The sequence below is a fragment of the Halichoerus grypus genome, chromosome 7 (genome assembly GCF_964656455.1).
Source record: "Halichoerus grypus chromosome 7, mHalGry1.hap1.1, whole genome shotgun sequence".
In the NCBI taxonomy this organism is placed as follows: Eukaryota; Metazoa; Chordata; class Mammalia; order Carnivora; family Phocidae; genus Halichoerus; species Halichoerus grypus.
Genome location: NC_135718.1, coordinates 54,613,533 through 54,625,695, shown reverse-complemented (window position 1 = coordinate 54,625,695; position 12,163 = coordinate 54,613,533). Strand labels below are relative to the sequence as shown.

The following is a 12,163-nucleotide window of genomic DNA, read 5'->3' as shown; positions in this document are numbered from 1 at the left end:
TCCTTCCTTAGGCCGCCTTCCTCCAGCCTCCACTTCAGAGTGCTTGGTGCACTTGTGACTTTCTCTCTGGTTGCTGAAGAAGGCCTGTTTGCCCTCAGACCACACGCCCCTTCTGGGGGGCTCTTACTCTCAATAAATGCAGTATTTGCAGGATAAACAGCAATGCACAGAGCTGGTGGGTACTCTGCCTCCCTTCAAGGCCCCACGGGGCTCATGTCTTCCCTCACTAGGCCCTCCCTGGGGCTGGGCCCTGGAAACCCAGGGGCAGCTGGAAGCCAGGGGAGGTGGGCCACCGACCGGGGCTTGGGGCTGGTTTCAGTCCTGGAGGTAGCATCTTCCCTGGAGGAGCCCATCACTGGCTGTATCAGTAAGAGGGCACTTGACACCTTCAGTTCATACAAGATTAGCAGCAGGAGAATGTGCTGACAGGTCTGATCTCCTTGTACAAGTGGGGAAACTGAGGCCCGGAGAGAACAAACGATTATTCCTAACCCAGATCTGGTGGTGGCAGGGTCCAGGCCAGGATTCAGGGCTCCGTGTCCCAGTTCATAGGTGTTTTCGTGACTCTGTGAACTCGGTGGTGAGGGTCCATCCTGTCACAGGGCCCGTGGGAGGGAGGGCCTCAGCCTGCCCCGGCCAGCAGAGAAAAGCTGGGCTGCAGGAAGTGTCCCCCCGTGCTCTCCAAGAGAGGCCCCACTTCCCCAAGGCCTCAGCCTCCCTCCCAGCCTTGGTCCATCAGCCCCTCGCAAGGCCTACCTGATTTCCGTGTCAGTGTCGGCCCCCAGCACGCTCGCTCCCTACCCCCCACACCTGATTGTCTCGCCAGAAATGATTCTGCTTTGGCCCGCCTTTCCTTCCTGCTTGGGGTCTGTCTGTCCTCTGGCTGTTGCCAGGAGGGGCCCAGGCTCTGCCTGCCCTAGTCCAGCCCTCCGCAGCGCCGTCCCCGCAGAGGGGCCGTGCTGTTGGCGGGGACAGTGGTCTTTGGAGCCACCGCGGGGGCCAAATCCCAGCCCACAACCTATTTGCCGGATCCCCTTCTCTGAGCCTGTCTCCCCCCAGTAGAGCTGAGAAGGGCTCTGAATGAGCTCGGGCTTTGCAGGACTGGGAACAGTATTTCCCAGGCTTCCTCCTCCGAGAAGCCCTCGAGGCCTCTCCTGAGTGCCCAGGAGGCCAGCCTGGCCTGCGTGCCTTTCCCTCTCTCCCCACCATTGGAGCCTGAGCAGCCACATGGCGGGGCCTGCCCTTTTCTTTCCGACCCAGCACTTGCCCCGTTCTAGTAAGTTCTGTTAAATGTGTTTCTTTCTATCCCAGAGTTCCTTGGGAAAGAAGATAGAAGGTATTATGGGCCAAAGTGAGGGCAGAAAGGGTACTCTTGCCCGAAGCCTGGTCTCGTTAACTATTCAAGGCCCCATCAGTCTGCCCCCATCACAGCTGCCTCAGCTGTCCCTTCTTTGTGGTCCTACAGCGCCCAGGGCACCCGTCCTGGGTGTGAGGCCTCAGTCTCCTGCACTAACCCGAGAAGCCCTGAGAGCAGGGGCTGACAGCTCGGAGCCAGGCACTCAGCAAGCACACGGTAAATGCTGGTTGAATTGCGGGCAGATGCATGAAGCACAGAGTGGACGACTCTGGGAAAGTTCCCATCAGACCCTGGTGTGGACCAAAGGGCCCTGGGGTTCCCCCGCTTCCCTGAGGGGTGTCTTCCCCTCCTGCAGCTGCAGACCCTGGTGCATGGTGCCAGCCGACGCTGCCATGGCCACGTGCAAGGCAGTGGGTGACCTCCACGTCCAGCTGGGCTGTCGTCTCAGCAGCCCCGTGAAGGGCATCCACAGAGAAATGGAAATCCATCTCTGGGGCAGCCCTGCAGGGGGACCTCTGTCATTTTCAGGCTCCTGCTCACTCACATGGAACCATTATCCAGATCACTGGGGCCCCACACCCTGCCTTGGCCAAGCACTTGCTGAGAGGAAGCTGGTAGAAATCCAGGAACCTCACCACCCATGTGGGGAGAGGCTTGAGGAAAACCCCATTCCTCTGGGGCCTTAGGACCTCCATCCCCAACCTCAGGCACCAGGCTTAGAATCCCTCCCTCCGTTGCCTGGGTTTTGGTTTTTAGTTTCTGTGCCCAGAGGCTCATGTGGACACGACACATCTGGGCCAAGGTGGATGCACATTCATCACTGCCCTGCAGCCCCCACCACAGTTGGGGGGGGCCTCGGGTGGTCCCCCCTGCAGGCCTGGGTTCATGCAGTTCCCTTGCCTTTTCCTTACTCTTCTTTCAGGACTGGGCCCATATGTCGCCTCCCCTGGGAAGTGCAGGTGAGTTCGTGGTGCCCTCCGCCCTTGTGCACGCAGAGCTGTCTTTAGGGACCCTGCCTTCACATCCCTTACTGTCTCCTGACTAGCCCCTCTCCTGGGCTGGGGCTCCTCGAGAGCAAGGATCCAGTCTTCATTACGCGGTCATTCAATCAGCAAACATTTACTGAGTACCTACTGTGTGCACTGGGGCCACACAGAGGTGAAGACAGATGTGGTCCTTCCCTGCAAGGAGCTTATAGTTCAATGGGGAAGGCACATGACGAACACGTCAGGAATGAAGTCAGGAAGGTCCTTATAGATTGCAGATGGGCTAGGAGGAAGAAAGGGGTCAGTTGTCCTTGGGTAAGGTGGGAGGGGGTCTCTCAGAGGAGTGGTGACTGTGCTGAGAGCCAAGGATAAGAAGGAACAGCAGACAAGTGCTGGAAGAGCATCACTGCGGGCAGGTGCTCGCGGTGGGAACGGGACCATGGCTCCCCGACCTGCTGGGAGACGTGTGCGTTGTTGGGGAGAGAACCTGTGGAGGTCCTCACAAAGAAATGGGTTGATGGCAACAGCTGGGCCTGTGGCTGGGGCAGAGTGTGGGGCAAAAAAATGATGGGATATGGTTTGCATTTTAAAGTCGGCTTTGCAGGGAACGGGGAGGAAGACAGGAGCAAGGACGCTGCATCAACCCAGAAATGGTGCTGGCCTGGGCCAGATCACCTGCCGCGGAGGTGGAGGGAAGCGAGAATCAGATGTTGGAGATGGATTGGCTGTGAGGTCAAGGGTAACCCCCAGGCTGCTGAGCCCTTGGGTGGGTGAGGGGCCGTGCTGGAAGAGCAGGGTCAAGAGCTACCTGGCAACGTACTAGGCGTGAAATGCTGGGGGCCCTGGAGCAGACATTGGGAGGTAGCAGCTCAGGGCAGAGGGCAGGGCTGGACAGGTAGGTGTGTGGGTTCTCAGCTTATCAGGGCTGTCTTATTAGGAGGCTGGAAAGATGGCCGCCAGGGAGAGAGCCGTCGGGGGTTAGCAGATGACAGGCAGGAGCCCAGTGGGGCTCTGACACTTAAAATTCAGGCACCTAAGCCGGGTGTGTTTGCCCAGTGCGGGACACTGCCGGCCAGAAATCAACAGCAAAGGCCCACCGGGCCCGGAAGCCCCTCACACATGTGTTATGGGTTGAATTGTGTCCCCCCTCCCTTATAAAAAGAGGAAATTTGGATACAGAGACACACATACAGGGAGAGGCCATGGGAACATGAAGGCGGAGATCAGATGAGGCATCTTTAAGCCAAGGAATGCCAGCGATTGCCATCAAACCACCAAAAGCTAGGGGAGCGCCTGGAACAGACTGTCTCACACAGCCCTCAGCAGGAACCCACCCCACCGACACCTTGTTCTTAGACTTCTGGTCTCCAGAATGGGGAGACAATACATTTCTATTGTTGAAGTCACCCTGCTTGTGGGACTTGGTTATGGCAGCCCTAGAAAAGTAACAAACTGGCCAAGAAATTCAGGGAAAAAAAAAGTCACATGCCAATTATCCAGAAAACTGACATTGAGCCCACTGTGTGACCTTGGGCAAATCACATGCCCTCTCTGGGCCTTTACACCCATGACACACTGATGAATGGTTATGAAGGAGCCACGTGTTGAGTGGAGAAAAGCCATCAAGAAAGAAGGGGGGCTGGGTAGATGGGGGAAGTCCAGGGAAAGAGGAAGGAGCTGGAAGGGAAAGCAGCAGATGCTGGCAGCCAGGGCAAGACTGGGCCCTACAAGGTCGGTGACATAGCAGGTGTGGAACTGCTCCAGGGGGGCTGTGGCCCCAGCTGTCCTGCAGCTCTGTCCCTGGCTGTGTTCAGGGCGGTGCAGGAGGAGGGGCTTAGCTCCGGGGAGGTGGCTGTCCCTCAGGGCCAGCGGGTAGAGCCTTTACCACCTTGCTGCACTCACCTGCAGAGGCGACACAGCCTCGCTCACCTACTCCCAGAGCCCGTGTCTCTGCAGTCCCTCCCAAGGGTCCGGGGCAGCTGCAGACAGGAGCGACTCCAGCAGGGTGCGCTGCTCGGGGGCTGTGGACATCCAGGAGCTCCGCGGGTGGCCAGGGAGGCCTCTGGCTGAGTGGAGGCGACTGTGCGTACCCAGAAGGGGCTGGGGCGGGGGAGCGGGTGAAGTCCGGGACGAGGTCACACTGTGGGGACGGAGAAGGTGGAAGGAGGGCACAGGCCAGTAAGAGAGGCTCTCAGCTCTGCAAGGACTCTGAGTGGGCCCCCCAGCGGCAAATCCTGGGGAAAAGGAACCAGGGTGGGGGAGGGATTGTTTTGCCCGTCTCTGAGAGTTAGACAGAGGGAGGGGCCTCTTAGGGAGAGGCCTTGGTACGGCCCCTTGGGGAGACATTGATGCAAGGCAAGTGTCCCCGGGGCCTAAGACTGCCAAAGGCTGGGAGCTGCTGTTCCAGAGCAAGGGATAGTCTCTAAGGGCTCCTGCAGAGCTAATGGGGAGATGGCCATGGGGAAAGGCGCAGGAGGGAGGGGGGCCCATGGTAGAATGCCAGGGGCTAGCAGCACAGCTCCTCCCTGGGACCCACACATCTCCTGCAAAATCTCCAGAGATCCCAAATGCACATTATGATTGGATTCCTCATTGCATTTTGTGTAGGAGCCAAATTCTGCATCTGGGTCAACGTGAGGGGCAGAGCAGGGGGCAGAGGCAAAGGGGCCCGAGATTCTGTTAGCAGGAGCCCTAGAAATCTGTAGACAATGGGAATTGGGAGGGTTCAAGGATGTCTGTCCTGGAATGCCATGGCAGGGGGACGGAGGGCCACAGAGCCACATGGGACTAAATGCTGGGTAGGAGCTCTGGACCAGGAGCCTGGGATGCTGTTTTCTATCACATGTGTTAATATTGTCCTTGGGTCTGACGCTGGTAGTTTGCCAGTTTGCAAGGTGCTTTCATTCAATAATTTCATTCTGTTTTATTCTCCCACTTTATACGTGTGGACACTGATGGACTGAGAAGTAAAGGAACCTGCCCAAGGAAGGCATTCAGAGCTGAAATGGGAACCCAGGTGTGGGTCCAGCCCCAGAGCATCTGGGCCCTGTCCCTCGCAGACCAAGGAGTGAAAGGACTTGGCTAAGTTCCCTGGACCAGAGACACGCAGGTGATGGGCATTCTGCACTGTCTGATCTGAGACTCCCAAAGGCTGTTCTGAGGAGTATCTGTTCCCTGCCTCACTTCAGGTGCCTCAGGGCTTGGGGAAAGGCAGAGGTGTGGCAGGGGATGAGGGTATAGGGAAGAGAAGGGGGGGATTATGGCTGGGGTGGTGCCCAGGGACCCAGCTCCTACTGCCTAGGAAATCCCAGGACCTACACCTCAAGTCTTTTTCTTTAAAAAAATTACACAAGAAATTACATGCTCGTTATTGAAAACAAATCTAAAAACCTAGTGAGGAAAAAAATCCATTTTTTTACTTAGCAGTAACCACTGTTAACCATTTGGTTATCCTTCTAGACATATGTAGATCTGTGCACATATGTGCATGCATACACACATACAAACCTGGGTGTTACCATGCATGCCATCAGAAACTTGCTTCCCTTCTGCAACAATAGAAGAAGGACATCTTGGGGCACCTGGGTCGTTCAGTCAGTTAAGCGTCTGCCTTCGGTTCAGGTCATGGTCCTGGGGTCCTGAGATTGAGCCCCACATTGGGTTCCCTGCTCAGTGGAGAGTCTTCTTCTCCCTCCTTTTGCCTCTTCCCTGGCTTGTGTGCTCTCTCTCTCTTGCTCTCTCACTCACTCTGTCTCTCAAATAAATAAATAAAATCTTAAAAAGAAAGAAGAAGGACATCTTTCCAACCTGAAATATGTCAAGGTGCATCTGCATTCTCAATGATATCTCATACCCCATCATATGGCTGGATAATCACTTATTTAACCAAATTCTCTAGTACTGTAAATTGACGTTTCTAAATTTTGGTATCATAAAAAAATGATGTAAGGTAAATCTGTTTTGGCTTACCTGGTTTTTCTTAGGAGACATTTCCAGAAGTGCATCTGAGTGAAAAATGTACCAAAACCACATGCTGAGGGCACTTGATGTCTATTTCCCAATTAAGGCAATTGGGATAGGTTGTTCAGATTTTAGTCTCTCCAGTGGTGTAATAGGATGACAGCCCAAATATTCTAAATTTTGGTTTTCATCATCTTTTCTCAAACCTCTTAGAGAAGTCTTAAGTATCCAAATGGACGACATTACCAGAACTTTTTGAGTTTGCTATCTGCTTGGCAAGAATCTGGCATTCATAATGATGCTCCCACTAGCTTAGCACATTTGAGGGACCTTCTGGATCATCATCTCAGCTGATTATCTTGCTAAATAGTCAGGAGGATGTAGGGGGCGGAATACTGGTTTGGGAGGCAGAACACCCAGGTTCTAGTCCAACTCTGCCTGTCTTCATGTCTGACCACCCAGGTCACCTGTCACCTGCAAGACAGAAAAACCATCTCTGACCTGATCCTTTCATGGGGCCATTGTGAAGATGGTATGGGAGAGTAGCCATGAGACCCTTTTTTTTTTTTAGAGAGTTTATTTATTTATTTGACAGCGAGAGAGGGAACACCAGCACGGGGAGTGGGAGAGGGAGAAGCAGGCTTCCCGCTAAGCAGGGAGCCTGATGCGGGGCTCGATCCCAGGACCCTGGGATCATGACTTGAGCTGAAGGCAGACGCTTAACTGACTGAACCACCCAGGCGCCCCGCCATGAGACCCTTTTGTAAGTGTTAGCCTGTCCCTTGGATAAAGAGTTGTCAAGAAAATAGGTATGGTAATAGTAATGTGGTTTTCATTCTAGAAATCTCTGGAAATGAGTGCTTGAGTGTAGGGGAAGATATTGCTAACATTTACTGAACATGTACTATGTGCCAGGTACTGTGTTATGCCCTTCCCCTAATATCTCACTAAATCCTTACAACAACCCTATAAAGTTGGTGCTCTTATCTTGCCCATTTCACAGATGAAGAACTGAGGCTCAGGGAGGTTGACTTGCTTGCCTAAAGTCACCCAGCCAGCAAATAATAGAGGTAGTCTCCATGTAGGCAGCTGAGGAGAGACCATGTGGTCGACAAAACACATACATGGACTCCTGTATGGAGGACCATCTCTGTTATCCAGTAAGTGACAATGTTCGCAAAAAGGGCTTGAGCGCAGATAATCCACTTCCTGATTAATCTAATGCTCTGGCTGGGAACAGCTCTGTGGAAGCAGAAGCCGAGAGAGTAATGAAGTAACTGCAGAAGGTCACACGATGAGGGGCTGAGCCTGGCTCTGAAGCCGCCAACGCTGTCCTTCCACTCCACCAAGTAACTACAGACCTGGACCATGGTCAGGGCCTGAGAGTCCCAGCCCCTCGATAAAACTAGGCGGTCAATCAACACCTCTTGCAGTGAATGGAATTGGACCCCCTGGTGCTCATTTTCTGTAATTTAGAATACAAGGAAATACACTTCACGCAGAACTTCCCTGATCCGTGGCCGTGGGTCGAACCTTCTCCTCTCTAGGGCTCGGCATTGAACTTAAAGCTCACTAGGCAATTGTTCCAGCCAAGAGCAGGCCGGACCGTCTCAAGTCCTTGAGGCCACCACTGTGTGGATGCAGAGGAGAAGGGGATGGGGAGCTGAGGAACTGAGGAGTGGAGTGGACGGAAGCAGCAGAAGGGCCCATAATAGACAGCATGTGTGGCCAGAGCAGGGCTCTCAGACGCGGGACAAACCTCGTAAATGAAGGGAGGGACTACGGTGAGTGGGGACTCTGCCAGGCAGAACAGGGATCCAGTGTGCTCATAGCTTCTGATGTTTCAAGGGACACCCCGAATCCTGATTTTTAAATTGTAGTAAGAAATATACTCCAAAGATCAAATGCACTTACCGATGGTCTGGGTTTGATCCTCTGGCCACCTGCTGTCTCTGGTCTGTTGCGCTGGCAAAGATGGGCTGCGCTGGGCCTTTCCAGAGCCACCAGCACCTTTTTCTTGAAGCCCTTGGTGTCCTCCTCCACTGCCTGAGTGCAGCACCTGAAGCTCCAGGTCAGGTTGCTTAAAAGGGCTGGGACCCTGCAAGGAGACCCTCCCTTTGCCTTGGTTACACCAGTTTGGACAGGCGGCTGCTAGCAGCTCTAGAAAGAGGGTCCTGGGAGCCAGGGGGCCTGAGTTCTGGCTGTGTGACTGAGGGGAGCACATCTCTCTCTGTGCTTCCTTTTTTTTTTTTTTTTAAGATCATTTATTTAGGGAGAGAGTGGGTGGGGGGAGGGAAAGGGAAGGGGGAGAAAATCTCAAGCAGACTCCCCACTGAGCATGGAGCCTGATGCGGGGCTCCGTCCCTGACCCCGAGATCATGACCTGAGCCGAAATCAAGAGTCGACACTCAACTGACCACTAAATAAATAAATAAAATCTTTAAAAAAATTGGTGGGGGAAACTGGGTGTGGAACTCTTTACTATTTTCACAAATTTTCTGTAAACCTAAAACAGTTCTAAAGCTAAGTTTATTTTTTAAAAATTTGCAGATGAAGAGAACAGAGACCCAACGGATTTACTGGCTTCCCAGGACCCAGTCTTTTCCAACCCCTCTGTCCCAGGCGGCTTGAAGAGGCATTAGGGAAAATATACACCAGTGACACTCAGCCCTCAAGCTAATGCTCAGAGGGGAGGATGCATACAGGGCCCAGGTAAACAGAAAGGAGAATTGCACCCTTTTTGCAAACGGGAGGCTTGACTATAAATGTTCCAGATCCAACGTAAGCGAAAGCAAAGCAGCTGATATGGTGCCTATGCTAGATTTCTACAGGAAAAAAAGAAGGGAGGAAGGAATTAGAGAAGAAAGGAACGAGAGAGAGGAAGGATAGCACGCAAAAGAAAGACAAAGTATACATTCTGGGAGAAGACACCCCCAGGAACTGAAGAAAATATTAGGTAAGAAATGTTTTGCATCTCAAGAAATTAAAGATAACTCAAACTCTTTGGAACAAGAGAAGTTGAGACAAAGCAATAGGATGAGTTGAAAAGGAGGTTGTGGGGACTAAGAAAGGGAACCAAGGATAAAAATAACACTGTGGAGTTCATGATTATAGTAGAGTAATATCAAGGGTGTAGTTGATGTGATAGAGAAATGGAAGACAGATGTGAGAAAAATCACAGAGCATGTGGAAGAAATTAACCCAGTGTGCAGTAGAGGTGAACTCTAAGACTGCCCTATCAGCGCGTGAGGAGGATACACTAGCAAGCTGTTTGACCTTGGACAAAACACTTAACGTCTCTTCTGATTTCTAGTCCGTGAAATTGTGCTAATAACGGTATCTACTATGTAAAGTTATGGGGTGTATAGGGTCAAGAGGATGGGCTCTGCCCATGCAAACTGCCAGGTTTAAATCCTGAATCTGATTCTTATTACTTGTATAACTTTGACCAAGTTACTTCTTTTTTCAGCTCCTTATCTGTAAAATTGTCTTAATAGTCATTGTATCTACCTCACAAGGTTCCAGTGTAGATTAAACACTGAAGAACTGGAGGATACTTCTTGACATAACTTTATGAATATGTGATTATTTCAGTTTATAGGTACTTCATAGGTAAACATACTTAATGATGAAAAATGAGAACGATTCCCATTAAATACTATTAAAATGCCCACTGTCATTATTATTATTTAAAGATTTATTTATCTATTTTAGAGAGAGAGAGAGTGTGTGCACGCACATGTGTTTGGGGGAGGCGCAGAGGGAGAGGGGAGAGAGAGAATCTCAAGCAGACTCCCCACTGAGCATGAAGCCTGACGCCGGGCTTGATCTCACAAACCTGAGATCATGACCGGAGCTGAAATCAAGAGTTGGATGCTTTAGCAACTGAGCTACCCAGGTGCCCCTATCATCATTATTATTTAACATTATTCTCTGGAAGTATTAGCTAATGCAATTGGACAAGAAAAAAAAGATATAAATATTGGAAGGGAGGTGTGGTCTGATTGAAACTTATAAAAGAGTTTTGACAAGTGTGAAATTAGGTAACCAGGGGACGGAGGAAAGACTTGATCTTGGTGCCTCTGGGGACAGAACTCAGGTTTGAGAAGCTAGGAAATGTAGTGAGATCTCGGTTACCATAGTTGTCCAAGGTGAAGTTGGATACAATGTCATGGGTGCTCCAGTGAAGGTTTCCCATGGGCTGGGAAGGTCATTACAGAATTTCTAAGGGGTGTCCAACAATGGGATTCTAAGGCATTGTTGGTGAGGATACCACATTTCCCTGCCTTTGCTGCAAATGGGTCTCCAGCCTGTTCTCATTATTTAAGGGGAGTGGGGTGGGGGGGTGGTTGTTGAGCCAAAAAACCGGGCAAGGAGAAGCTGACCCCTACATGTGTCCTTAAGCCAAGAATCCCAGGGGTGGCTCTCTCATCTTCAAACTGCAAAACGTTCTAAGCAACATTTCTAAGGTGTGGCAAACAGATGGTGGTACAACATTAACTTAGGTGGCACATGGAGGAACCATTTGATACACTTATATTTATCTTCTTGCATATGAGGAACTTTTATAAATAACATATCAAAAACATGATGCCATGGATATTATTGCTTAGATAAAAACTATATTCAAGTAAAAAAATGAAAAAGGTACATTTAAGAAAACATTAGGAATAGTACAGGTAGTGAACAGTTGTAACGAACTCATGATGGCGGTATGAGAATGGTTCAAGCTTGGGAACCAAGGGCTCTTGTCACTGACTCTGGAGTCTGACAAACCTGGATTCTAATTCTCCAGGCTCCCTTTCATCACATGACATCAAAATAAATGACTTCTGTACACTCGTGTTCTTAGCAGCACTATTCACAACCCAAATGTCCATTGATGGATGAATGCATAAACAAAATGTGACATGGACATTCAATGGAATATTATTCAGCTTAAAAAAAGGAAGGGAATTCTGACACATGCTACAACATGGATGAACCTCGAGGACACTATGCTCAGTGAAATAAACCAGTCACAAAAAGGCCAAATACTGTATGACTCCACTTACACGAGGGCCCTGGAATAGTCAAATCTATAGAAACAGAAAGTAGAAGGATGGTTGCCAGGGGCTGAGGGGAGGGGACAGGGAGTTCGTGTTTGATGGGTGTAGAGTGTCAGTTTTGCAAGATGAGGAGAGTTCTATGGGTGGATGTGGTGATGGTTGCATAATGTGCATGTATTAGCCCTGAGCTGTACTCTTGACAATGGGTAAGATGGTAAGTTTTATGTTAAAAATGCATAAAAATCAACTATAAAAAGTAATGTTATGGACTCATATAATAGGGAAGGATGGGGGACAGTCAGGGGCTGCAGGTGTGACTGATGCTTTGTCCCCTTGGAATGATGATGACCAATGACAGCATCCTTGCAAAAGCCAATATTCCCCTCCTCCCCCTCAAGTCCGTGGATTGGCCAAGTCCAAGTCTGTGATTGGCTCAGCTTGGGTCACATGCTTATCCTACCCCGGAACCAGTCACTGTGCCCAGGGATGGGGTGTTGTGGTTTGGACGGAGCTAGTTTCAGGCTCACCCTGGAAGGAGGGTGGGGGACATCCTGGGCAGCCCCAAACAATGGCTATCGCAGTGCCTAAGGAGACTGGATCCCAAGAAGGACCCAGAGCCATCGGGGAGAAGATTGGAAAGGAAACATCTGTCTTCGTGCTTCAGACAGAGAGGCAGAGGGTAGGGAGAAATTTCAAGGTCTGGAGCTGGGGGAAACTTAAGAGTGACCTAGAAGTGGCTATGGCGTCCTGACCCCATGATGGCCAAATGGGCGCCCCCCCACTGCAACCAGAGGCTGCTGCTAAGCAAAGCA

The 12,163-nt window shown here is 51.0% G+C and overlaps 1 long non-coding RNA gene across 2 annotated transcripts; it reads left to right on the top strand.

Moving 5' to 3' along the window:
- Window positions 1-2,075: 2,075 nt before the first annotated feature.
- On the top strand, window positions 2,076-9,973 carry LOC144382468 (uncharacterized). 2 transcript variants are annotated; one of them, XR_013449452.1, is made up of 3 exons: window positions 2,076-2,316; window positions 5,311-5,531; window positions 8,854-9,973. It is a non-coding gene; the product is annotated as an uncharacterized LOC144382468 (long non-coding RNA). The 2 variants fall into 2 exon arrangements; XR_013449451.1 differs by lacking the exon at window positions 2,076-2,316 and having other exon boundaries at window positions 4,888-5,531.
- The last annotated feature ends 2,190 nt before the right edge of the window (window positions 9,974-12,163 follow it).